The sequence below is a fragment of the Engystomops pustulosus genome, chromosome 10 (assembly GCF_040894005.1).
Source record: "Engystomops pustulosus chromosome 10, aEngPut4.maternal, whole genome shotgun sequence".
NCBI lineage: Eukaryota > Metazoa > Chordata > Amphibia > Anura > Leptodactylidae > Engystomops > Engystomops pustulosus.
Genome location: NC_092420.1, coordinates 75,156,067 through 75,183,109, shown reverse-complemented (window position 1 = coordinate 75,183,109; position 27,043 = coordinate 75,156,067). Strand labels below are relative to the sequence as shown.

General features: G+C 42.2%; 2 long non-coding RNA genes across 3 annotated transcripts in view; one reads left to right on the top strand and one right to left on the bottom strand.

Moving 5' to 3' along the window:
* Nucleotides 1-10,329: 10,329 nt before the first annotated feature.
* LOC140103519 (uncharacterized) lies at nucleotides 10,330-19,938 on the top strand. The gene is made up of 3 exons (XR_011850124.1): nucleotides 10,330-11,444; nucleotides 17,517-17,693; nucleotides 19,889-19,938. It is a non-coding gene; the product is annotated as an uncharacterized lncRNA (long non-coding RNA).
* Nucleotides 16,288-27,043, bottom strand: part of LOC140103517 (uncharacterized) — a 66,458-nt gene continuing 55,702 nt past the window's right edge. For both annotated transcript variants that reach the window (XR_011850122.1, XR_011850121.1), the window contains exon 5: nucleotides 16,288-20,383. This is a non-coding gene — a long non-coding RNA (uncharacterized lncRNA). The remainder of the gene's footprint in view (nucleotides 20,384-27,043) is intronic.

The following is a 27,043-nucleotide window of genomic DNA, read 5'->3' as shown; positions in this document are numbered from 1 at the left end:
TGGCAGAAATTTTCAAAGTTCTGTTAATTTAAAGGGAACCTGTCATCAGCAATTTGCCTAATAAACCAATAACAGAATATTGTTCAGCTGCGTAAAACCTTCTAGCTTTTGTTTCTTTCGTGGTCCTGTGTGGGGGAATCATCTAGAAAAGCAACTTTGAAGTGAGATGTAAATTGGTTGTATTAAGTCAACGAGGAGGAGAGTTTAATACTGAAGTCAAGGTCGAGAGCTCTGAATGCCTCCTCCATGGGATTGAAATCATGCATCAAACTTCAGAAGATCTGGTTAGCGAGATTTCTGGATGCAGGAAGAGAGAGCTTGACTTCAGTGTTAAAATCTCCACCCCCTTGACTTTATAAATTACTTTACATCCTACTTCAATGTAGATTTTCTGGATAATGCCATCATGCTGGGTCGTGATAGAAACATGATCTGGAAGGTGTTCAGCTGCTTGGCAACATACTGAATTATTAGGTCAATTTCTGCTGACAGTTTCCCTTTAACAGAGAAGAAACCCTTCTGTCTCTTTGTTGAAACCTTTCTTCTTGAAGGGAACATTCCATAAGGATTTAGGCTCACAATTTGTTGCCACCCAGTTATGCAGGACAGTGACAGTATAACAATGATGTCCTTCTATATTCTGAAAGAGTAATAAAGGATTGTCCAACAATTTGCCAAAATTGACATCAATTTGAGGAAACTGGTAGCGCAATGTTTGGGTCCATGTTGAACATTGCGTGTTTGAGCCCAAACCTGGACATCAGCTGGAAATTGGGGTTGACACTCATTGGGGCAGATTTACTTACCCGGTCCATTCCCGATCCAGCGGCGCGTTCTCTGCGCTGGATTCGGGTCCGGACGGAATTTATTAAGGTAGTTCCTCCGCCGTCCACCAGGTGGCGCTGCGTTGAAAAGCATCGGAACGCGCTGGAGTTCACCGGTTCGGGTTGAGTGAAGGTAAGTGCAAGCTCCGTGACAGATTTTTGGTTTTAAATGCGGCGGTTTTTCCGAATCCGTCGGGTTTTCGTTCGGCCACGCCCCCAATTTCCGTCGCGTGCATGCCAGCGCCGATGCGCCACAATCCGATCGCGTGCACCAAAAACCCGGGGCAATTCAGGGGAAATCGGCGCAAATCGGAAATATTTGGGTAACACGTCGGGAAAACCCGAATCGGGCCCTTAGTAAATGACCCCCATTGTTTGGGTTCAACACACAACAGTGATCCATGCTGGCACCAATTCCGATTGTTAACCCTTTAAATGCCGGTGGTCCGTGCAAGTCGCCATTTTCCCTAGGATCAATTGGCTTTTATAGGTAAATTTTAGGTAAAGTTGCGACATACGAATTTCTCTATAGGGGTAATGAATTAAATTCTATTTTATTCTAAATAATTACCTTTTCTCTGCCAGGGGACAGTAATAGGGGAGTATATGGCAGACTATGGCAGACTTTTCTCTTACAGTAGTGAATAGCCGTACTTGTCAGTCCCGAGTTTCGTAGCAGATGGGTCAGATGGTCTCCTGTATTTAGTCATATTTGGAAGCAGGTTGGATCAGTCACACAAAAAAAATTCTATTCTGGTAAAAACAACACATTTTCCTACATTCATCTTCATACATGGTGGTTCTCATTATAAGAGCTCATAATGGTCATTAGGAAATGACACATAAGCCACCATAACAGAAATCCCTCCATTATTCCCATAATTCTTTTTCCGTAGACCCTGGCCTGTGTAGTTGGTCATTGTGCCAGCCCTGTCATATGTGCCCAGGCTTATAAATACTTCTATTACGCCTCCCCCAGACCAGACCATTCCCACTTGCATGGAGCAGCCCATCTGTAATCTTAGAAAGAGATTGCCAGACAAGTCACAAAGCAAGGAGTCACATGGTGGAAGGGTTACAGGAGGACACGAAGTACAAAATGAGCAAAGGGGCTTCATAACAAAACAATACAGGCAATCCCCAGGTTACATACAAGATAAGTTCCATAGGTTTGTTCTTAAGTTGAATTTGTATGTAAGTTGAAAATGTATATTTTATAATTGTAGATCCAGACAAATATTTTTTTTTTTTGCCCCAGTGACATTTGGATTTTTAAAATTTTTGCAGTATTTGGACCAAGGATTATCAGTAAAGCTTCATTACAGACAATTTAAATCTGATCTTTGCAGCCTGGGAATAAATGAAAGTAAGGAGAGGGGTTCACCAGAGATCACAGTGGGCAGAGGGGTCTGTCTTTAACTAGGGTTCATCTGTAAGTCGGGTGTCCTTAAGTAGGGGAGCGCCTGTTGTAGAGTCTGAGCAATTAACACATTATGGGGGTCATTCATTAAGAGCCCGATTCGCGTTTTTGCGACGGGTTAACCGAATTTTTCCGTTTTGCAGCGATTTTCCCTGTAGTGCCCCAGGATTTCGGCGAACGCGATCGGATTGTGGAGCATTGGCGCCGGCATGCACGCGACGGAAATCGGGGGGCCTGGCCGTACGAAAACCTGACAGATTCGGAGAAACCGCCGCATTTAAAACACCTGGTGGACGTCGGAGGAACTGCCTTAGTGAATCGCCGGAAGACCCGAATCCACCGCAGAGAACGCGCCGCTGGATCGCAAATGGACCGAGTAAGTACATCTGCCCCTATGTGTCTTGGTTATTAAACAGATAATTTATGTTATTGTCAATATGTTAACACTTGGATGTAAATTACCTTTGCCAACAAAACTTTGTCTGAACAATGACCAGGGAAGGGGTAACAAGACAAACTATTACAGAGTGATAGGATGGGAGGTGTTCATATAGGTTAAAATGGTTGTATGCTTAAGACAATCAATCTTTGCTTACTCTTAGGCCTCTTTCACCTGAACATATGCTCGTCCAGGCCATCGCCCAGGGAAGCATACAGGTGGGCAATGATGAGAGGAAGGGTAAGTGCTGCTCCATAGGGAGCGATGGATCCTAGCCATTCATACGGAAAAAGATAGAGCATGGACCCTGATAGAATCCTCTGTGTAGTCCTTGGGGTTGGGCTTTGGTTTGAATGCATTTCAGAAAACAACATGTGACTTGTCTGTGCTGCAGACTGCTCAGCTCTCAGCCCCCACCTTTGTGCTCCTGTACAGCTCCTCCCTCCTGCTCCTTCACAGAGCTCACAGCCCAGTGAGCTGACATCAGCAGGAGAAGAAGGAGCTGTACAGGAGCACAAAGATGGGGGCTGAGAACTGAGGAGTCTGTAGCACAGACAAGCCACATGTGGTTTTTTGAAATGTATTCAAACCAAAGCCCAACCCCAGGGACTACACAGAGGATTCTGTCTGGGTGCAAGGTAAGTTTTAACACACCATTATATTGTAATGCAAATGCTTAGAGAAAGCAGAAAGGCAGATGTGCACTGCAGGTGTAATGGGCTTCTGTAACCTGTCTTTAGGGAAAATGAGGTCCCCGGTGACAGGTTCCCTTTAAACAACGTGAACAGATCCTGTATGTATGAGCTGCCTAATTACAAACTATACCTGTGACATGTAATGCACTTTTATTCAGATTGCTATGTGTTCTTTGTTTCTCTTGTTAGCACAATGTATATATAAATATATGACAATGCAAACTGTTTGCTTGGAAAATCACTGCAAGGTCAACAACAGCTTGAAACCTAAGGACTATCTTTGGGTGCTATAAGCGGCAGGGTTGTCATGGTTACATTTCGGCAGCAGGTACACCAGGATCATTCCCTTTATGCTCCGTTATTATTACTAGGTGCATTGGAATTCTGTCCATACACATGGAAACATAATACACATGACATGCTGCCATCATCCAGAGCCCTGCAGACTCCATCAGCTTCTAATAACAAGCAGGAAATTGCAAAACAGAATAGTATTGTTTTTTATTTTCTTTTTTTGACTTTTTCCATTGTTGTCAATGGAGGATACAGATCAAACTGTTCTATACTAATCCGGAGAAAATATATCAGGACTCACACTGATAGTCAGTGTCCGCAGAGTATATACCACTAACTGTACATGAGAACGGTGCCGCATAGCGCCAAGTGTAAGGCTTTTCCAGGGCTGAGGGCGATGACTTTTGGGAGGGGAAAAATGGTTTCCTGCTTTCCATAACCACAAAACGTGGACCACATCTAAAGAGGACAGATGCTTTTCAGATCACCCAGTCTACATCAGAAGCTTCCATATATATTCAGTGGGAAAAGCTGCAGTCACAAGGTCATGGTGTAAAGCTTTCCCAGGATTTCGGCTCCTTCATAATCACTATGCAGATTTCGGGTTCTGGTTCGGGTCCAGGAACAAGTATACTAACATGACTTTGCATCTCTGATCCATAGCTGTGTGTTATTCATACTGTGCTTATCTAGGTACTTAAAGTGAACCTGTCACCAGGAATGTCATTTTTAGCTGGTGAAAGGTTCCAATAGCCTGAGTGGGTAGCACTTCTGCCTTGCAGCGCTGGGGTCCCGGGTTCAAATCCCACCCAGGTCAACATCTGCAAAGAGTTTGTATGTTCTCTCCGTGTTTGTGTGGGTTTCCTCTGGATACTCCGGTTTCCTCCCACACTGCAAAACATACTGTCAGGTTGTTTAGATTGTGAGCCCCATGGGGACAGGGACCAATTTGTCATGCTTTGTTCAGCGCTGCGTAATCTGTATGCGCTATATAAATCAAGAATTATTATTATTATATGCAATGCTGATTTTGAAAATGCTTTTGTCCGCATTCTGAATCATTTCAGTACTTAACAAAAATGTATTTCACATTCCCTGGCTCTCTGCAGCATGTGGTGAGTATTGAAGGGGGGAGGGGTAGTTACAGCAGCCCCCTCCCCTCCCCCGGGGGACTCATCACATTCATCACATGAATGGCATCACAGTCAGGCAATGTGAAATCAATTTTTATAAAGTAATGAAAGGATTCAGAATGCTGAAATGGCCATTTTTTAATTCAGCTAAAAATGACATTCATGGTGTGAGGTCTACAAAAAGGAAGAGTCATTGTAATTAGAGATGAGCAAGTCTTATCTTATCTGCTATTTTTCAAGTGCTGAATGTTTGGAAAAGGTGGCAGCAACTGCTCTTCTGCTGTCTTTCCTCCTAGAGCTTAGGGGGAGGGTGGACAAAGGTAAATGAAAAAAATCATAAAAAAATAAAATGAATGATAAAATCAGAGGACTAGAAGGAGTTATATACTAATCTCCAGGCCAACTAAAGCAAAATAGGTTTTAGTTTTTTATGCCTTTAAAAAGGCTTTTAAATTTATGCAATTGAGCCTGAGGTGCTCCAGGCAGCATAGCTGTTAATGAAGCCTGGAGCCCCTGAGGCTTTTTTGCATAATATTTAAAACTTTGTCTTTATAAAAACAAGGGCATAAGAAGCTAAAAGAAAGACAGATCCTGGCAGAGGTGGAACTTACCTCCATGTAAGCGTGCTTGCTTTGCCATCCTTGATCCTGGTGGTTTGGTAGTAAACAAGTCTTATTTTAGTTTCGGCAACTTCCTGTGTTCATGGTTTGCAGCTGAGGAGGCACTCATTGTATTTTGTGTCTTCTGAACATGGATTTAAGATGGCTATCCTGTCTGGATTAATTTGCACCACTCCTGTCTCTTTCCTGCAGAATTAGCTCGGGTTTATCACTAGTTAACCAGTTGATACAGAATACTTCTCACACCACTCACCAGCTCCCTGTGTTGTCTACTTCTCTGAGTTCTGGTTCAATCACTATCAAGGCCGGGGCGCTGAGATAAAATAAGTGTCCTACCTACCTTTCCCAGGGTGTTAACTATAGAGATTCTTCTGAGTTTGCTCCATAACTTGTTTGTGACTTGCTTACCTGATATCCTGATCTTTGGCTCTTGTTCAGACTACTCTTCTGTTTTGTGATGTTGTCAACTGGCTCTGGAAATTTGTTTATACTCTTTTGTCTCCCAGTTTTGCACTTTGATGCAGGGAGGGATTGTCGATCAGTCACTGGCCAATATTTAGGGTGGTTTCCAAAAGTAGGCAGGGCAAGAGTCAGGGCTGACTTGGTGCTGTGGTACACCAAGTTACCTTTTGGAGATTGAATGGCATACTAGCACTCAGACTCCTACCTACCATCTTATAGTAACACCTATCCAGTGGGGTGGATATTACACTGCTTTGAGCCCAGAGCTGAAGGTATAAATTTTACTGTTACTGATTTCTCTCACAGCCTAATCCATCTGAGTAGGTGGGTGAAAAGGTTACCTGAACATTTTTTATTTTTAGAATTAACAAACATGAAACCACATACAGGAGGAAGCAAGAACTATAGAACAGCAGCATCCAAAAATAATCTGCATGTTGTAATGTTAATCATTATGAGTGGGAAGTTATTTTATGTTCTATGTATATAACTGTACAGAAATTCATGCAGATTATTAAAATAATCATTGCTAATCATTGTATATCAAGATACATGAGAATAATGGGGCACATTTACTAAGGGCTTTGCGCCGCTTTGTGCCGTACTTTAGTCAGACTGTTCACGTTCTTCATGGCTCAAACGGCTTGTGCAGGTAATTAATAACTGTGTGCGCTTGGATTGTGCCGCAGGTGATCCTTTTGTGGCGCAGCTGCGCTGGCTTCCATGCAACACGAATTAGGGGGCGTGCAGTTGGACGGTCCGACTGACTCGGACTGATTTCTGGTGCACAATCTTAGTGAATCGCCGCACGCTGCAGTATAGACGGACAATAGTGAACTCGTGTGAACTTGTAAGTAAATGTGTCCCAATGTCTTCTTCAGGTGGAATATGAAGACATCGGGGCAAATTTACTTACCTGGTCCTGTCGCGATCCCCGATTTGGACGGTCCGACGAAGATGAAGTCTGGCTCGATTCACATAGCTCGTGCGCCCGAGTTCCTGCGTCCATCGCTTCCGCGCCGAGGTCCGCCGGAGTTCATCTTCTTCCCGGTGTATGTGAATTCGAAATGTTAAATCCCGCGCATTGTCCGAATCTGTCGGGTTGTCCGGCGGCCCGCCCCCCGATTTGTGTTGCGTGTAACTCGGCACCGATGCACCAAAATCCGTCGCGTGCACCAAAAACCGTCTCTAAATGCGTCACAAAACGGAAATCGTCAGGAAACCTGACGAAAACGCGGTCCGCGGACCCTTAGTAAATGAGCCCCATCATCTTTAGGTTATGTGCCAGGATAATTGTGCCCCAACAAGGAGAAAGTCTAGTTAGATACTTATGCATGTAGTGATTGTCTCTTTGTACATTGTCTCTTTGTAAACATAAAGTTTTCCCGGATTCATCTACAAAAAATGTGTCCGGCTCAAGATTGAATTTAGGAAAAGACGAAGAACTGATGAAAATGCACAAGCTTTGTCTCCAAGCGGTTCCACTACTTATCTTCAATTCATGGTGGGTTCAGGATGGTCCTGTGTAATCCAGAGCAAACCTGATATAGGGTTCAAGGCCTTGACAGGATTCACACTGTCTACAAGATTTTCTTCCATGGTCTTGGTGCTATCTTCAGAAGTGACAATCTACAACTGTAATAGAGACTTATCTTTCTAGAACTGAAGTTGAACATAACTATTGTGTACAGTACAACATGTATCTTATTCCTAAAAGGTGAAGCCTGTCCTCCTCTCTTTTTAATTTTAACCTCTTGTGAATGGAGCACAGCGTGCCTTCTGCTCTATAGAAGCTCAAGGACAGTATGTGCTCCCACTTATCTCAGGCAGACGTGTAGCAAAACAGGAATCGGAATGAAAACAACAGATAAATCTGGAACAAATTAAAGATTCTCAGCATTGTTTCAGGGGGTTTTTGAAATTTTTAGTAAAATAATCTAAAATAATGATCTGTTACCCTTAGGACGGACTCACAAGTGGCGTTCTGACGCATGCGTTTTGGTCACTTTTCTCTATAGCCTGAGAGCCAGAGGCTGATCTTCCTAAGGGTCTCTGTGTCTGACCAAATTAGTGGCTGCACGATGATGTTCCAATCGTATGCCATCCCTCACTCATTGGTAGGCTTATGTGTCCATCCCTCACTCATAGGTTGGCTTATGTGGCCATCCCTCACTCATTGGTTGGCTGATATGGCCATTTATCAGTCATTGGTTGCCAGATGTGGCCACCCCTCACTCATGGGCGTGGCTTATATGGCCATCCCTCACTCATTGGTTAGCTGATGAGGCCATACCTCACTCATTGGTAGGCTTATGTGTCCATCCCTCACTCATTAGTTGGCTGATTTAGCCATCCCTCAGTCATTGGTTGGCTGATGTGGCCATCCCTTAATCTTTGTATGATTGAGCTACTCACCTGCTAAGTCACGAAGACTCAGACCTGAACTAATAGTAAAGTTGAGTAAGTGTATTTTCTTTTACTAACACCTGCAAGGGAAAAGTAGAGTTGCAGAACCGCTATAATTCTCTTTAGTTTCCACCAGTTTATGGAGTGAGGACAACCCATGTTAGACTGGGAGGTAATAAACATTAGCCTTATAACTACCACATTAAGGCACTTTACTTAAGAAACCTAAACCAAACCCGTAACATTAACCCCATCAAAATTATTAACTACACATAACTATAAGGAAGAAAGATGACACGAGGCTTCCTGTTGGGCAGGAAAGGTCACAGCTATTTATTACTGGTCAGCTTAACAATATCAAAAATTAACCTCCATCTAGCTGCCTGAAGCGGTTTCCTCGACTGGACTCCTGAACCAGTACTTCTATTTCTGGGCAAATCCACATCAATCTCTTTTCCGTCATTTATGACTTTACTTTATCACTAAAAAACAGAAACATCAAAACGCAAAAAACATGTAACAGCTCCATGTGATGTAGATTCTGAATGAATTTGTTGAATTCCCAGGGTTTAAGGGCACGGTCACATGTTGCATTTTGGTTTAGTTCTCATTGCGCTTGGAAATGCATAACAACAGCTCATTACATTACTGTTAACATTTGCGTTTACAAAATGCAGTGTAAACACTGTATGGACACATACAGATTGGTTTTCTCTTCCTGGCTTTAGCGATTTGTCACTTACTGATCCATTCTTTTCAATGGGCTTCACTTAAGTTTTTTTTTCCACTGATTTGTTGTTATTAGTGAACACAAAATGAACAGGTCCTAGACTGATCAGTGAGGAAAACTGTCTGAAAAAGCCGATGAAAAGAATGGTCCAGTAAGTGATAAATCACTGAAGCAAGAAAAAATAAACCAATCTGTATGTGTCCATAAGCCAAAACTGGGTCAGTGATAAATCACTGATGTGAAAAAAAAAAGCGCCAATGTGAAACACGTTTTTGCATGTTTACCATGCGCTTGGCTGGCTTGAATCAGTTTTTCTTTTCTGGAAGTGTAAGCAGCTGTGAAAATGGTAACACAGCTGCTTACACTTCCGGAAATGAAGAAAATCGTGCTCAAAACAACAACATGCATGGTAAACCCACGCGTTTTCAGTGCCTTTAAAAATGCACCATGTGACCGCACCCTATGGATCAATCCATTGCTTATTGATGGGATCTGTCAAGTGACTTCTACGTGGCAAACAAACAGCTTTCTGGTAGACACCACCAAGAGGCCATCAAAGTACAACACATCAAACCATGGCAGAAAGGTAATGTTGCCCAGTTCAACAACAGCCCAATGCACAGAAATAGTTGTGACATATACATACATATACTTTGTGATGGGGTGAGGTGCCGCCTCGCAGGTTGTCAGCCTCATGTTGTTGTCACCTCATAAATCATCATGTATCACCAATATAATGTATAACCTTGTTACACAGTCAGAATCCATTTCCAAAGATGTCACCTGGCTGGTTATTACGACCAGACACTCCGCTTTTTGCAGGTACTCATTACCATACATTAGATCCGCTGTGTAGCCATATATACAGTAGTGAGTATACAATGGTTACAGGTGTATTTGTATTCTTAACCTGTTTTCATTTGCTTCCATAAAGGCATACTGTATTACATGGTGTTGAAACTTTGAAGAAACTTCAGCTTGGTTCAGCCTATCGTGCATGTGTTCTCATTATAGAGATGGGAATTAAAGGGGTTGGCCACTTTACCTCATGTGTTTTGTAATGTGTGTGTCTGTGTGGGGTGCAGGATATGAGGTAATTTACCAATATACATCTATGAATAGTTCTGCTCCACTTTCTTGAAATGTAAAGTGAAGCCTCCTGTCTTTTACCTCATCAGCCGGAGATTCATAAAATGGCCGCCAATGGAGGGTCATGTGATCTCTCTCTGTCCATGAGCAATAGCCCTTATATTTATGAATACTGTCATCTGGTAACTGGCAGGACGATTGTTCATGGACAGTTAGAGATCACATGACCCTCCATCTGCGGCCATTTTATGGACAGGAATCTCTGGCTGATGAGGTAAAAGACAGGAGACTTCGCTTTACATATCAGGAAAGCAAAGCAGAACGTTTAATAGATGTATATTGGTAAATTACCTAATATCCGCCCACACTAACAAACACATTACAAAAAACATGAGGTAACGTGCCCAACTCCTTTAACCATTGCCAGACACTTCATGTGGCATATCTCCCCTGACAACAAAAGAAAAACAAACTTTAAAGACTCCACCCCCAGCTACCTCTTACATGACAAATTTGGGCCTACATCTATGTGTGCCACTTGCCTCATTTAACAAATCTTACCAGAGACCCAATCCTCACTCCACCCAATAGACAGATCAATAAAGCAGCTTCCAAAATTGCCTCTTCCCAGGGGGTCTCCCTATATTTATCATCCAATGCACCACATAACACCACTTGAAAGAAAACCTTTTCTGTTTGCTATGATAATGTATACTGAACTATTATTCTTTGTCGTTTATCTTCTTCTAGATATGCCGTATATTTTATGGCTGGGCAAGTGGAAAAATCTAGAATATCAGCTAAGGGAAAGGCTATGCAATAATCATGTTTGTTTTATTACAGAAGCAAAGATAATCTTCCTCATGAGTCAGTAGATCAGCAACTGTGTGGGTCCCCTGTGTGTGCAGAACTATAATACAGCTACACGGAGCATAGTTATTAGTATTAAATGAAATTGTCAGTGGCGTAACTAGAAGCTGGTGGGCCCCAGTGCAAAGTCTGTGCCAGGCCCCGACTATAATGTACGGTTTATAGTAATAGTCTTTTCATATGGGAAAGTGACACCATAAGGGCCCCCTAAACCTCTTGGGCCCTGGTGCACCCCCTCAAGTTACGCCCCTGGTAATTGTACATCAGGGGCTTTATTAAATTGGTGGTCCAGGAGCTAGCTATATAATTGGTATTTATGAGGTAACTGTTGCTTCTTCTCCACACAACTTTATTATTTCTTTAGTTCTGTTTGATACAGATTACAATTTTTGTGACTACAGTTACAGTTCCTATGAGGAGCCTGAAGTAGTCTGAGAAACACCCACTTGCTTCAGAAATAAGGTAAAGACACCAGAACCAACCTTACCACATATATACTATACCAGAGACATGCATACACCAGTGGCATGGTCCTAGATCATAGCTTACTGCATAGATACAGTACCAGAACCATGCTTATACTACAATATGTTGTAGATATGGTACTAGATCCAAACTTACCACCTAGATACAGTACCAGAGCCACTATTATGTATTAGATAAAGTATCAGACTCAAGTTTACTACATTAACAAAACCAAGCTTATGTCATATATATGGTACTAGATCCAACTTGCTACATAGATACTGTACCAGAACCATGCTGACCAGATTTGGCACATAGATGTAGTACCAGGAACAATGTTGCTTTATAAACACTATGCAATATACAATACAAAAACTTTTCAGTAGTCCAGTGATGCTGGTTATGTCTTTTAAGGTTCATTTTCCCTCTCTTTCATATCAATTTTCTGCATGTCTCAAAGTTCAAAAAAGTTGTAGTTTTGTGCGGTGCCCATATAAATAGGATAAGAGTAGTAGTACTGTGTGGTGTCTGTATAATGGTAGTAGTACTATGATGTGTACATGCAGGATAAGAGTAGTAGTACTGTGTGGTGTCTGTATAATGGTAGTAGTACTATGATGTGTACATGCAGGATAAGAGTAGTAGTACTGTGTGGTGTCTGTATAATGGTAGTAGTACTATGATGTGTACATGCAGGATAAGAGTAGTAGTACTGTGTGGTGTCTGTATAATAGTAGTAGTACTATGATGTGTACATGCAGGATAAGAGTAGTTGTACTGTGTGGTGTCTGTATAATGGTAGTAGTAACATGATGTGTACATGCAGGATAAAAGTAGTAGTACTGTGTGGTGTCTGTATAATAGTAGTAGTACTGTGTAGCGGCCATATCAGGATAACAGTAGTGGCGATCATCAGTGCCCAAATATTAGCTCATAGAGTTCTAGAGAACCTCAGGAAGACCTCTAAAGGTCTTTTAACAGCTCCTGCAGACCTCTATGTTGGGAGCCTGCATAGGTGTATGGCTAGTGCAGAACTGGAGACCCCACTCCTGGACACTGTCTACATCCTCCAAAGACGTTTATTGTCCATACTGTTGTCAGGGATGTAGCTGTCACACCAGGTATCTTCAAGGGTCCCTCTAACACATACTGTATGAAGTTGGCACGTTAGAGGTTGACCTTGTTCCAGATTTTGCATCGGGCTGTTCCTCTAATTGTTGATTATTACCCAGCAATCCTAAAATTATGCAGTGCCATTTTTGAGACCGCCACCCAAATTTTTATTAAAACTGGTCTTCTAAGGAAGTGGTTTTCTCATAAAACAAAATATAAGGAGAAACTAAAATATCTGTCATAAGATATCTAGACTCAATAAGCATGCACAAAACCCGAAATAGGTAACAGGACGGCGCCGTTTTCACTTTATTGTGAAAATAGCGACGCGTTCAGGCTTAACATAAAGTTACAAAGCAGAACATCACAGTAATATATACAAATTTTTAGACTCAATGGGGGTCATTTACTAAGGGCCCGATTCGCGCTTTCCCAACGTGTTACCCGAATATTTCCGATTTGTGCCGATTTTCCATGAATTGCCCCGGGATTTTGGCGCAAGCGATCGGATTGTGGCGCATCAGCGCTGGCATGTCCGCAACGGAAATCGGGGGCGTGGCCGAACAAAAACCCGGCGGATTCGGAAAAACCGCCGCATTTAAAAAAAAAAAAAAAGTGTTGCGGGACTAGCTTGGTGAAGATCAGTGCATTCCAGGGAACTTCAGCGCAGATGGTGGTGGACGTCGGAGGAACTACCTTAGTGAATCCCAGCCGGACCCGAATCCAGCGCAGAGAACGCGCCGCTGGATCGCGAATGGACCGGGTAAGTAAATCTGCCCCAATGAGGTTAGTTCTTCTCAATAGTCATCTTTTACAGAGGTTTCACTGTATATACATTGTATAGGTGACTGCAATGTATTTCTATCAACTTGACAGATGAAGATTCATTTCAGAAGAGGATAATTTTTGGGTGGGAGGAAATACATTTCACTTCAAGTTCAATAGAAGGTGGAGAAATCTGCTCCGGGTTATAAAACTAAGCCCTGGCAGCCATCCCGTTTATCATTGGCAGTGTCATGCCAAATGCGTCACAGGTTGGCAGGGACGTATGTAGAAACGTGAATGATTCTGTACGGCTTATGGGCGTTTCCTGGCTGACAATGATGGAACATCCAGTCAAGGAATGAAAATTGTAAGAGGTTTGGGCACCTGCGGTGTGATTCACTGGTTTGAGAAACATCTTTTATAATGGTTTACATGATGTGCTAGACAACATCTGTTACCTGGCACTCCTGTCCTGTATATGTACACACTGCATAGTACTACTATTCCTATCCTATATGTTTAGACACTACATAGAACTGCTGCTCCTATCCTGTATACATGGGCATAGCACAGTACTAGAACTTCTGTCCTACATACACAAGCACGGCAAAGTACTACTACTCCTATCGTGTATATATGGGCATAGCACAGTGCTAACACTCCTATCCTGTATACATGGGCACAGCACAGTACTAGAACTTCTGTCCTATATACACAAGCATGGCAAAGTACTACTACTCCTATCCTGTATATATGGGCACTGCATTGTACTACTACTCTTATCCTATATGTTTAGACACTACATAGAACTGCTACTCCTATCCTGTATACATGGGCATAGCACAGTACTAGAACTTCTGTCCTACATACACAAGCACGGCAAAGTACTACTACTCCTATCGTGTATATATGGGCATAGCACAGTGCTAACACTCCTATCCTGTATACATGGGCACAGCACAGTACTAGAACTTCTGTCCTATATACACAAGCATGGCAAAGTACTACTACTCCTATCCTGTATATATGGGCACTGCATTGTACTACTACTTTTATCCTATATGTTTAGACACTACATAGAACTGCTACTCCTATCCTGTATATATGGGCATAGCACAGTACTACTACTCCTATCCTGTATACATGGGCATAGCACAGTACTACTACTCCTATCCTGTATATATGGGCATAGCACAGTACTAACACTCCTATCCTGTATACATGGGCATAGCACAGTACTAGAACTTCTGTCCTATATACACAAGCACTGCAAAGTACTACTACTCCTATCCTGTATATACGGGCATAGCACAGTACTAACACTCCTATCCTGTATACATGGGCATAGCACAGTACTAGAACTTCTGTCCTATATACACAAGCATGGCAAAGTACTACTTCTCCTGTCCTGTATATATGGGCAATGAACAGTACTACTACTTTTATCCTATATAATTAGACACTGCATAGAACTGCTACTCCCATCCTTTATATATGGACACAGTAAAGTCCTACTACTCATATCCTGTATATATGGGCACTGCACAGTACTACTGCTCCTTTTCTGTGTAAATGGGCACAGCACCAAAATACTACTGTTATCCAGAATATCTGACTAACTATATATAACATTTATCTGGTATATCCTGATATATACTATTCTTATCCGTGTATATAGGCACTGTACAGTGCTACTTTTAACCATACATTTATGCAACTCCATTGGACTCCTATTATACAGACTACATATGGACAACTTACACTACTACTGCTCTTATCCTGCATATATGGGCACTGTACAGTACTACTACTTTTAACCAGACATTTACGAGTTCTACACAATACTTGGATTCCTATTCTAAAGAATACATGTCTGAACAATGCACACTACTACCCTTGCCCTGTATATTAGGGTACAGTAATATAACATTTAGTCTGCACTTATTAATATTGCACCGTTTATTCCTATTCTACACACTACATAATGTATGTATATAGGAGCTGTACAGTACTACTACTCTTATCCTGTATATACAAGCACTGGACAGTACAACTACTCTCATCCTGCATATATAGGCAAAGCACTGCATGACTCCTATTATACAGACTACATATAATGACAATACACTGTACTACTAGTCTGATAATAAATATATGAGCAAACCACCAATGCTACATCAGAGGGCATCATCCTGCCTTGATTATGTACTAAGAGTTTACAGGGTCTTAACCCCTTAATGAGCGCCCTATCAGGAATCTACGGCAGCACATCAGAAGACTTCGGGACATCGGGTAATGAAAGTGCCGGTGTCGGGCTGTGATATCACAGCCCAGACCCGGCACTAACACCCGGAATCGGAAAACCTCAGATCCCGGGTGTTTAACCCCTTACACGCTGCGGTCAAGCATGACTGCGGCGTATAAGGGTCCCCACTGTGGATCAGACCCTCTGTGTGCTTACCAGGGGATCTGATCCCTACTGCTACAACCCCTGGGTTCCGGCGAGTGACCCGAGGCTGCCGGCTCCTGTCCCCGCCGGGTTCCGCCTCCTGGCAGGACCCAGCTGTATGTTACTGAGCATGCTCAGTTACTTACACTATACACTGCAATACAAGTGTATTGCAGTGTAAAGCCTTGAACAAGCGCTTGTTCAAGCCAAAAGGTGAAAAATGTAGAAAAGTAAAAAAAAAAAAAAAAAGATTAAGTCATTTTATAATTAGAATTAAATATATAATCTCCCCAGTTACACATAATATGCAAATAAAGTATATAAAACACAAAAAAACATACATATTTGGTATCACCACGTCCGTATTAATCTGTACAAATCAAAATCAATATTGAACCTGCTCGGTGAACGACGTTAAAAAAAAAACACAAAAAACTTCCTGTAATATACAATTTTTCATCAAACACCATCACAAAAAATGTTCTAAAAAGTGATTTAAAAAAGTGACGTTCCCTAATATGATACGACTGAAAAGAACAACTCTTTAGGCAAAAAATAAGCCCTCAACCAGAAAAATACAGAAGTTATGGCCCTGAAAAGTTGTCGATAGTAAAAAAAAATATGAATTCCTCCAATATTGGTTTTGCTCTGTAAAATTGAGCAAAGATAAGAAAAACTATATAAATTAAGTATCACCGTAATCATGGTGAACCAGAGAATAAAGATAAAATATTATTTTTACATTACGGTGAGCGGGGGGAAAAAAAGTGCTAAAAATCCAAAATAAAAATTGATGATTTTGTTTGTGTCCCCCTTGAAATGGTTAATAAAATCTCATGAATAAGCTTAAGACCCCCCAAAATAATTATCTTTACATTGTATGTCATCCCGCAAATAATAAGCCCTCATATGTTTGCATTACCAAAAAAATAAAATTTTATAGCTTGTACAATGTGACAATACAAATCTGCTGTGAATAGCGCTGCTTTCATTCTATGCCCGGCCGTGCGCCCATACAGCAGTCACCACCACATATGGGCTACACTCGGGAGAAATTGGGCATCAAATGTTGCAGAGAGTTTCATCATTTAATAAATTATGAAACCATCAAGTTTTGGCCTAAATGAATGTATTTTCAAAAAAAATTCAAAAGTTTCTAAATCGCAGGTCCATATTGTTTTAACCCATGTGAAGCACTTAAAGGGTTAATAGACTCAGTAGAAGTTGTTTTACATATGTTGAGGGGTGAGGTTTCTATAGTGAGGTAATTTATGGGGTTTAACTATTATTTAGGCCTCTCAAAGTCACTTGGAAGCTGAGTTGTCCCTTAAAATGTGAGTTTTGGGGATTTTCATGAAAATGAGAAAAATCGCACCTAAAATTCTACGCCTCATAACATCCTAGAAAAATGAGAGGACGCATAAAATATCATCCCAACATAAAGAAGACATTCCGGAAATGTTAATTATCAAACTTTTTGGGTAGTTTTACTTCCTGTCTGCAGAACAATTTTACCGAAACGCAAAACTTATCACTTAAATTTGACAACTAACATGAAGTACAATGTCACGGGAAAACATTCTCAAAATCACCTGGATATGTTAAAGTGTTCCGAAGTCATAACCAATTCGTGACACAGGGCAGATTTGAAAAATCGAGTCTGGTTATTGAGCTGAAAACTAGTGTCGGTGATAAGGGGTTAAAATCATAAAGTGAAATTTAGATTTTGTGTTATTATGTAGTTCGGCACAAAATACTATGGGGCACATTTACTTACCCATCCCTGCGCGTTCGCTGATCCGGAGTGTCCGACAAGAATGAACTGTGCCGCGATTCACGTACATCTTGCACCTGATATCCTGCATGTGTCGCTTCCCCGCTCAGGTCCGCCGGAGTTCACCTTCTTCTTCCTGGTGCATGTAAGTGCATTGGTTGCGACACAATTTTACTGTTAAATCCCTCGCTGTTATGGATTTCATAGATCCGGTGTCACGCGTCACCTGTGCCAGTGAACCAGTCGATTCCCATCCCTACATATGTAGATATATCACAGAGTAGTGGCTCCTGCAAGGTATTAGCATGGCATAAGTTCTACCAGATATAGATCAGTTGCAGACCACGGGATGCTCTCTGAAACATGTGTTTCACGTGGTGGAGCTTCTTCAGGGTTAGGCTACATTCACACTACCGTATGGGGGGCGTATATACGGCCGATATGCGTCCCCCATAGACGGCAATGGGCGCACGGCGCCCAACGGGAGCGGTACGGTGCAGCACAAGCGCGGCACCGTACTGCTCCCTACCCCGGAAAAAGATAGGACAAGTCCTATCTTTCTCCATAGTACAGAGCCGTGCGCCATAACTTCCTATGGAGAGGGGCGGGGGTGAGCGGCGCTCACCTCCTCCTCCTCTCCCCGTGCACTGCCGTTGCCCGCTACGGTACGGTACAGGCGGGCAACGGCAGTGTGAATGTAGCCTTATGCCCCCAGTAAGCAAACAGACATTAATAGACCCTATGGGGGAGATTTATCACAAGTATCTGAGGTAAAACTGTTCGAGTTGCCCATGGAAACCAATCAGAGCTCAGCTCTAATTTTATAAACAGCTGTGGGAAAATGAAAGCTGAGCTCTGATTGGTTTCCATGGGCAACTAGAACAATTTCTGCTCTCAGACACTTCTGATAAATCTCCCCCATCTATATATCTTTCCCTAACCAGGTGATTTGTATAGATGTAATATACCTGTAATGGCCTTTTAAGTGTTCAGAAAAAGCCATGAAATGGTGCGGTCCATTCATTACAGGGAGCTCTTGCAGATTGCAATACAGCTGGTGCCGGAGCGGCAGCCCTGGAGGGGTGTCATGAGGACACGGACTGCAGGAGGGGCTTGGACGGAGTGGATTACAGTGCTAAACATTAGGACTAATTACTGTATCAAAGCTCAGGGTGTGATAGTCCAAAGGAATGTTGTAAATTTGGAAACAGTTATGTAGAGGCCCAGTATATTCCCCAATATGTGAAGTATGTTCTAAATGAAGACTTAGGGGGAGATTTATCAGAAGTGTCTGAGCTACAACTATTCTATGGCCCATGGAGACCAATTAGAGCTCAGCTTTAATTTTATAAACAGCTGTGAAAAAATGAAAGCTGAGCTCTGATTTGTTGCCAGGGGCAACTAGAACAGTTGTGCTCTCACGCTTTTCTGACAGCTGAAGACATTTCCCTCTGTATGCTTTTACAGTGGAATACGTTGTCCTGGTCCTCCTGAAAGCGGGAAGAGTGAATATCGACAGCAGCCAGTGATTGGCTGCTGCAAATGTGTTTCCTTCAATGACATAACTTTTAGTGATGGGAATTCCGGTTCTTCTTAGTGAGCTGGCTCATTAGGCTCCGCTCACTAAGAAGAGCCGACTCTTCTGGCTCCTTAATTAAATATATAATAGGGAGCCGCCGGGCAGTCAATCACCCTACACCACTCCAACTGGGGGCGTAACTAGAAGCTGATGGGCCCCAGTGCAAAGTCTATGCCAAAGTCTATGTATGGTTTATAGTAATAGTCTTCTCATATGGCAAAGTGACACCTTAAGAGCCCCCTAAACCTCTTGGGCCCGGGTGCAACCGCAACCTCTGCACCCCCTCAAGTTACGCCCCTGCACTCCACTTTTAACCCGATTGTATTGTGTTAAAGGGGGCATGTTAGAGGAGGGGTTAAGTGAGCTGGCTCACGTTGTACATGAAGAAAAGCCGGCTCTTAGAGCTGGTTCGTTCGTGAATGACACATCACTAGTAACTTTCCTTCTATAGACAGTGACATGACTGTGGACCTCCCTGAGTATATGGCCACAGGAGGGATACAAAACTTTGCATCCACCCTAAATGCCTCTTCTCAGCAGGATGGAAAGACGCAGCTTGGTAAATCTTTACGTCCCGTGCTTTCCACAGTATACAACATGTCTATGGATATGTCTATGGACATATGCTCAGTTTTCGGGGTGTATACCGAGAGCATATACAAAAAGCAAGATGTGACTGTAGCCCATTTTTTGTCATACATCTTAAAAGTTTCTTAAAACCTTTGAAAATATCATTTTTCTAACATTGTTTTTCAATCCAGTTGTCGCTTGGTTCTTGAAGACCTCTTCGAGACTTCTGATCATCGCAGACAAGTGGTACCAGCTCAGGACAGAGCTTATCTCAGAGCGGGCACTGCCAAGGGGGAGCAGCTGGGCTGTGAGAAACAAGATCTTCTTGTTCCAAACTGCGGATTTAAAAGGAAGAGCACAAAGAAAGCTCGGAATTAGAACAAATTCCAGCGAGGGGAAAAAAATTGTTTATTGTCCTGTAAGAACTCCCTGTGTAGCACATGTCCACAACCTGATTGTCGTAACGCTTCCTCTCTGGGTCTCCTTTTCATCTTTTTTTTTTTTAATTCCCCTGGAGTTTTGCAGTCGGATCTCGTTGTCTCACTTTGAGTTCTTAGAAATCGCTGTGACCTTCTTTCTTACTCCTTTTCTCATAAATTCTCTTATAATAATATTTGCAGGTGTGATGTCATATGTAGAGCACTGGGAGAGTCAGCATCTCACTCCCACTGTGCTGCCAAAGGAGACTAATATTTAAAGAGAAAACAAACAAAAAGTGAGGGGTTTAAAGGGGTTAACATGTGCGATTACATTGTGTCAACATACAAATAATTAATGCAATGTTAACATATGCATTAACATTGCATTAATACATGCTTTTTTGTGTTTGAAAATGTACGCGTTAACGCCACGTGTGAACGAACACATGAACAAATTCTGCATTACTATAGACACACATGGACACACTCAGCGCCGCTTTACATAAACACACACACACACTTATGACTTCTATAAACACCCACACATAGGGGGAGATTTATCATTAGTCCTATGTAGCTTCTCAGCGTTCAATTGTCGCAAATATTTGCGCAAACATCATTTTTGCAGGGTTTTTTAGCGAGAAAAAAACACAACTCAAAGTCGCCCAATGGCAGAAAAAATACACCACAGAGTGTGCAACACCACATTTATCAATTGCTCAGTTTTGAGTTTGAGGTATCTGAGAATTTCCTGTGCAAAAACATCGCAAAAAGGCAGAAATTGAGCAGCTGTTAAACATACGTGTGACTGGTGCAGTCTATTCCCACACAGCACATATAGCTGATACTTACATCAGGAGGCATATAACACTGCACATACACTGGACTATAAATCCGACTGGTGGAAACCTGCCAGTCTAACACATAGACAACTGCTCAAAATCCTGCCTAATGATAAATCTCCCCCATAAACTCAGTCAGTGTACACACACGCACTCAGCACTGCTATATACACACACTCAGCACTGCTATACACACAGCACTACTATACACACACACACTTAGCACTTCTATACACACACTTAGCACTACTACACGCACACTTATCACTACTATACACACACTTAACAATGCTATACACACAGCACTACTATACACACACACACTTAGCACTTCTATACACACACAGCACTGCTACACACACACTCAGCACTGCTATATACACACACACAGCACTACTATACAGACACTTATCACTTCTATACACACACTTATCACTACTACACACACATTTAGCACTACTATACACACACTTAACAATGCTATACACACAGCACTACTATACACACACACACTTATCACTACTATACACACACTTAACAATGCTATACACACACGCACTCAGCACTGCTATATACACACACTCAGCACTGCTATACCCACAGCACTACTATACACACACACACTTAGCACTTCTATAAACACACTTAGCACTGCTACACGCACACTTATCACTACTATACACACACTTAACAATGCTATACACACAGCACTACTATACACACAGACACACTTGGCACTGCTATGCACACACAGAAAGTATATTGGAAAATTGTATAACTTTTCATTACACAAACAATATCAATTATTTAATAATTGTGGGCAACACCCCTTCAATAAAAGGAATCTACCTCTTCCGATACCGGTCTTTTGGTAACTGCAGCCTAGTTGTAGACTTGCTCCGGTGCTCTCTTTGGGGGATGGTCACTTCTGAACCATTCTTGGGCTCCAGTCAACAGATAATCTCCTAAACCCACTTGCTCCATTCGTGTACATTGACATGTCGGGGAAGTCGGGGAGAGGGAAGTCGGTTTGTGCCAGCCATATCTGGACACAATTTTTCTCCGGTGAAAAAAATCAGACATGACATTCCATGTGGAAGAAGATTTGGGAATGGCACTCACCCGGCGCTCCCACATTTGCATAGAGATTACCAAACAGAATTTTTTCACTGGGAACCAGGAAATGTGTGTATGGAAAGTTTATTAATTGCCTTGCACAATGCAGTTTTTAATTGTGATGATTATGATAATTGTTGTTTATTATGCCGTTTTCCAGGAATTCTGGCTGAAGCAGGTCATGTGACGCATAGATAATTTTGGGCAGATACAGTTGGCAAATACCAGAACTACTGAAGCACGCCACTGTAGTAGATGTGTCACAAACTAAGCCCTAACACACTCCTATAGGTACACGTTTTTTCTGTCTGGTTGGCACAGTGCAACCGTGACACAAGACTGGCGCAATCACTTCTTAACTCCTCTCTAACCGCCCACTGACTTTAGTTTTCTTCTGCTCCCGAACTAGTCACGGGAGCAGGAATGGGTTTATGAGACCATAGAGAGAAGAGAGATGTGACTTATTATTCAATCTTCTTATTCTTTGGCCAATATACAGTGGATATGGAAAGTAGTAGGACCCCTCTACATTTTTCACTCTTTGTTTCATTGCAGCCAATTGGTAAGATCAAAAAAATTCTTTTTTTTTTGCTCATTAATGTACACTCTGCCCCCATCATGACAGAATAAACAAAACAAAATATAGATTTTTATGCTCATTTATTAAACAAGAAAAACTGAAATATCAAATGGTCATAAGTATTCAGGACCCTTTGCTGTGACTCTCATATTTAACTTACATGCTGTCCATTTCCTTCTGATCCTTCTTGCGATGGTTCTACTACTTCATTGGTGTCCAGCTGTGTTTAATTAAACTGATTGGACTTGATTAAGAAAAGCACAACCTGTTTATATAAGACCTCACAGCTCACAGTGCATATCAGAGCACATGAGAATCATGAGGTCTAAGGAACTGCGCAGGGAGCTCAGAGACAGACTCAGAGACAGTGGCAAGGTACAGATCTGGCCAATATTACAAAAGAATTTCTGCAGCACTCAAGTTTCCTAGCAGCATAGTGGCCTCCATAATCCTTAAATGGAAGAAGTTTGGGATGACCACAACTCTTCCTCCACCTGGCCATCCAGCCAAGCTAAGCAATTGTGGGAGAAGAGCCTTGGTGAGAGAGGTAAAGAAGAACCCCAATAACACTGTGGCTGAGCTCCAGAGATGCAGCCTCCACCAGTCGGGGCTATATGGCAGAGTATGCCAATGGAAGCCTCTCCTCAGTGCAAGACACATAAAAGCTGCATACCATGAAGGACTCCCAAACTATGAGAAATAAGATTCTCCGGTCTGATAAGATGAAGATTTAACTTTTTGGAGTTAATTCCCTGAGGTATTTGTGTAGAAAACCAGGCGCTGCTCATGACCTGACAAATACAATCCCAGCAGTGACACATGGTGGTGGCAGCATCATACTATGGGGGCAGGGACAGGACCACTGCTTGTAAATGAAGGAAAGATTAATGTAGCCAAGTACAGAGATATCCTGGATGAAAACCTCTTCCAGATGCTCTGGACCTCAGACTGGGCTGAAAATTCACCTTCCAACAAGACAATGACCCTAATTGCACAGATTAAATAACAAAGCAGAGGCTACAGAACAACTTTGTGAACATTCCTGACTGGTCCAGCCAGAGCCCGGATCTTATGATTATGTGATATTTCAATTTTTCTTATTTAATAAATAAGCAAAAATATCTACAGTTATGTTTTTTCTGTCAAGACGTGGGCAGAGAACACATTATTGAGCAAAAAAATAAATTTTTTGATCTTAACAAATGACTGAAAAGAAACAAATTGAAAGTTTTAAAGGCTCTGTATTGTTTCCGTACCCACTGTATGTTACACCGTGAAACCTCAAGCATCCAATGACGTAAGTTCTCTGTTGTCCTCTGACCCTACATTCAAAATGTTGTTTTTTGCTTAGGACTTAAGTCTTGCTGTTTTCTTAGCGCCTCCCCGGTAAGGCTGTGTACGGGATAGAAAACATTTGTTGTTAATCTATTCAGGACTTGCCATGAAATGCAGAACTTGATGGATGCTGAGAACTATTCATCATTCAGCTCAAATTCTTCAAGGGAGGTGAACCCCTATTCAGGACAAGGCCATTCTGACCTACGTATGAAAATATTTTTCAAGGATGGTTGGTGTAACACTTTCGTCTCCGCTTCAGTGGGACATTACTGACAAATAAGGATATAGTAATGGGGTGTGTATTTCATATTGTTATGTTCTCATAGATGGTTCAGTAGTGAATAATGAATAGGAAACCCATGTTTATTAGGGTAAATGTATAATTAATAATATGTATATTAATGTATATTAACAATTATAATAATATATTTTGAGTCGTCCTCAGTCAAGAGACGGTCTTGTACCGACGTAGTTTTATTATAGTGGTTGAGGCTGATGATCTGTTGAACCATAAGGGCGAATTCACGCGAACGTGTTCCCCCCCCCCCCCCCCACGCTGTAGCATGGCAGGCACATGTCTGTGCACAGGAAAGGAGTAGTGGGTGAGCTCTGCTTGCCCCGCCCATCTCCATAGAGATCTATGGCACACGGCGCCGTTATACGGAACGGTACGGTGACGCATATGTGCTGCACCGTACTGCGTAGTACGCCCATTGCCGTCCTGTGGGGGGCGTATATACGGCAGCTGTATATATGTCCCCAACTGCCGTGTGAATGTAGCCTTAGGCTGTCTAGTCTACATTTGCTCCTCTTTTTAGTTGTCTTAGTTTACACCACAAAAGTGCCTTATATTTTCCGCGCAAGGGACTGCAAATTAAGTAGCATCCACTTTTAAGTGGGCCATTATAGCATGGCTTAGAAAATAGTGTTATACTTTGGTGGTCTATTTTTTCCCATGTGAAAAAAATATGGCAAAATTTTGGTGCATTTTTCTGGTTTGAGTCATGGCCTGACTGCTGGGACCCCCACTGATCCCAAGAATGCCCCCCCATTCTTAAGAGAATGGTTTCCCGTTCTTACTAATGGGTGGCAAGGCAAGATGAGAATGTGCGCTTCAGCTCTATTCACTGTCTATGGGAGTGGTAGGAGTTAGCGGAGTGTGCTCAGCTTTTTCCCATACATACCGCCCATTAGTGGGAATAAAATCCCCATGTTCCGATTGCTGATCGTACATGACCAATCAGCTAGTTATCCCCTATGCTGTAAATACTTAGCACCTTGAAGCCAACATATGTGCCAAGTTAGCCTAAGACATGAGAATATTTCAGTATCTACTCATATAGCACAACCAATGTTAGAGGACAGAGAGGGTACCCGGCACTGTGAAAGAAGGTGATGGACAGGTGCGGTAATATGATGGAGGAACCCAGAGCCAATTGTTTCTGGCTTCATCTCCCATGTGTGATCAGTGAAGAGGTTTGCCTCGGGGACCGGCGCGAACGTCTATTTTATGAGTTCTCCAGTTCTATAAACATTAGAGTATGGTTTAGGGGCACGGTAGAGATTCCAAGTTTAATCCAATAACTTAAAGTCCCTAAAAATAGGGTGGTCATCTATTATTCCTTAATTTCAAGAAATCAGTAAAAGGAATCATCCACTAGGCAAAAAGGCAAACATGGTATGTATTGGGGCACTTTTATTTACCCATTCCTTGGAGTTCACAGAAAGTGCATTGTCTGACGAGAATGCCCTGTGCCGCGATCCACTAAGAACGTGCGCCCGATATCCTGCATGTGTCGCTTCCCCACTCAGGTCCGCAGTTTACCATCTTCTTCCTGGTGCATTTAAGTGCATTGTCTTGCGACACAATTTGAATGTAAAATCCTGTGCTCAGTCCAAATAAGTCAGATTGTCCGACGTAAACCTAACCCAAATTTCTGCCGCATGAAAGCCAGCGCAGCAGCGCCACAATCCGGTCATATGTGACAGAATGCGAGCGCAAACCCCTGTTAAATACCTGTCAAAGCAGTGCAAATCCCAAAAAGAGCAAACATACTGACGAAAGTGCGATCTGCGACCCTTAGTAAATAAGCCCCATTGTGTGTGTTCATTATAAAACAAGGTAACATACACTAGATGACCTTACGACCTACAATATATACAGCAAAAGGATGGGTAGTTGTAAGATTACAAGTCCCATTTCTATTATTGCATCCAATGTTGTCCACTTTCAGCAAATAATTGATATGGTTGGTGTAAGGAAAAGTTATACAATTTTCCAATATTACTTGTATAATCAATTCCTCACTGTTCTCTAAATCTCTGCTTGCTGTCCTGCAGTAGAAAGCTTCTATGTTCACTTCTAGTGGACAGAAATCAGTCCATGGTCACACGGGTGCACGGCTTGTTAGTATAAGGTCCCCTCCACACTTGAGTTTTTCATGCGCGTGTTCTGTTCTTTTGACGCGCAGAACTTGCATTGCACTCTGACCCATTGTAATCAATGGGCTTTTTCAGACTTGCATTTTTTTCACGCACACACGCAGGTTTTTTTTAAAAGTGCGTTTAAATCCCGGCATGCTCTACTTTTGCAAGTCACGCACGTGAAAAACGCACCATACAAGTCTATGGAGACGCATCAAAAACGCATTGCACTCTGAGACACATGCAAGTGCAATGCGTTTTTCACGCATCAATTGCCATAGAAAAGATAGAGCTCAGTCCTGGGTCCATTTCGCGCGCATTTTCTGCGTGTGAAAAACGCATTGAAATTGCATTGAAAACGCGCATGAAAAACTGAGACACTGAACAAATTCTGACTGAAAACTGATTGCACTCTGATGAAAAATGTCAGTTTTTCACTGACCAAACTCTGATCGCACCCTGATCAAACTCTGACGTTATCTGCAACGCAAGTGTGGAAGGGACCTAACACAGAGTTATGACAGCTGAGTGATTTATAACGAGCCGTGCACCTGTGTGACCATGGACAGACTTCTGTCCACTAGAAGTGAACATAGAAGCTTTCTATTGAATGACAGCAAGCAGAGA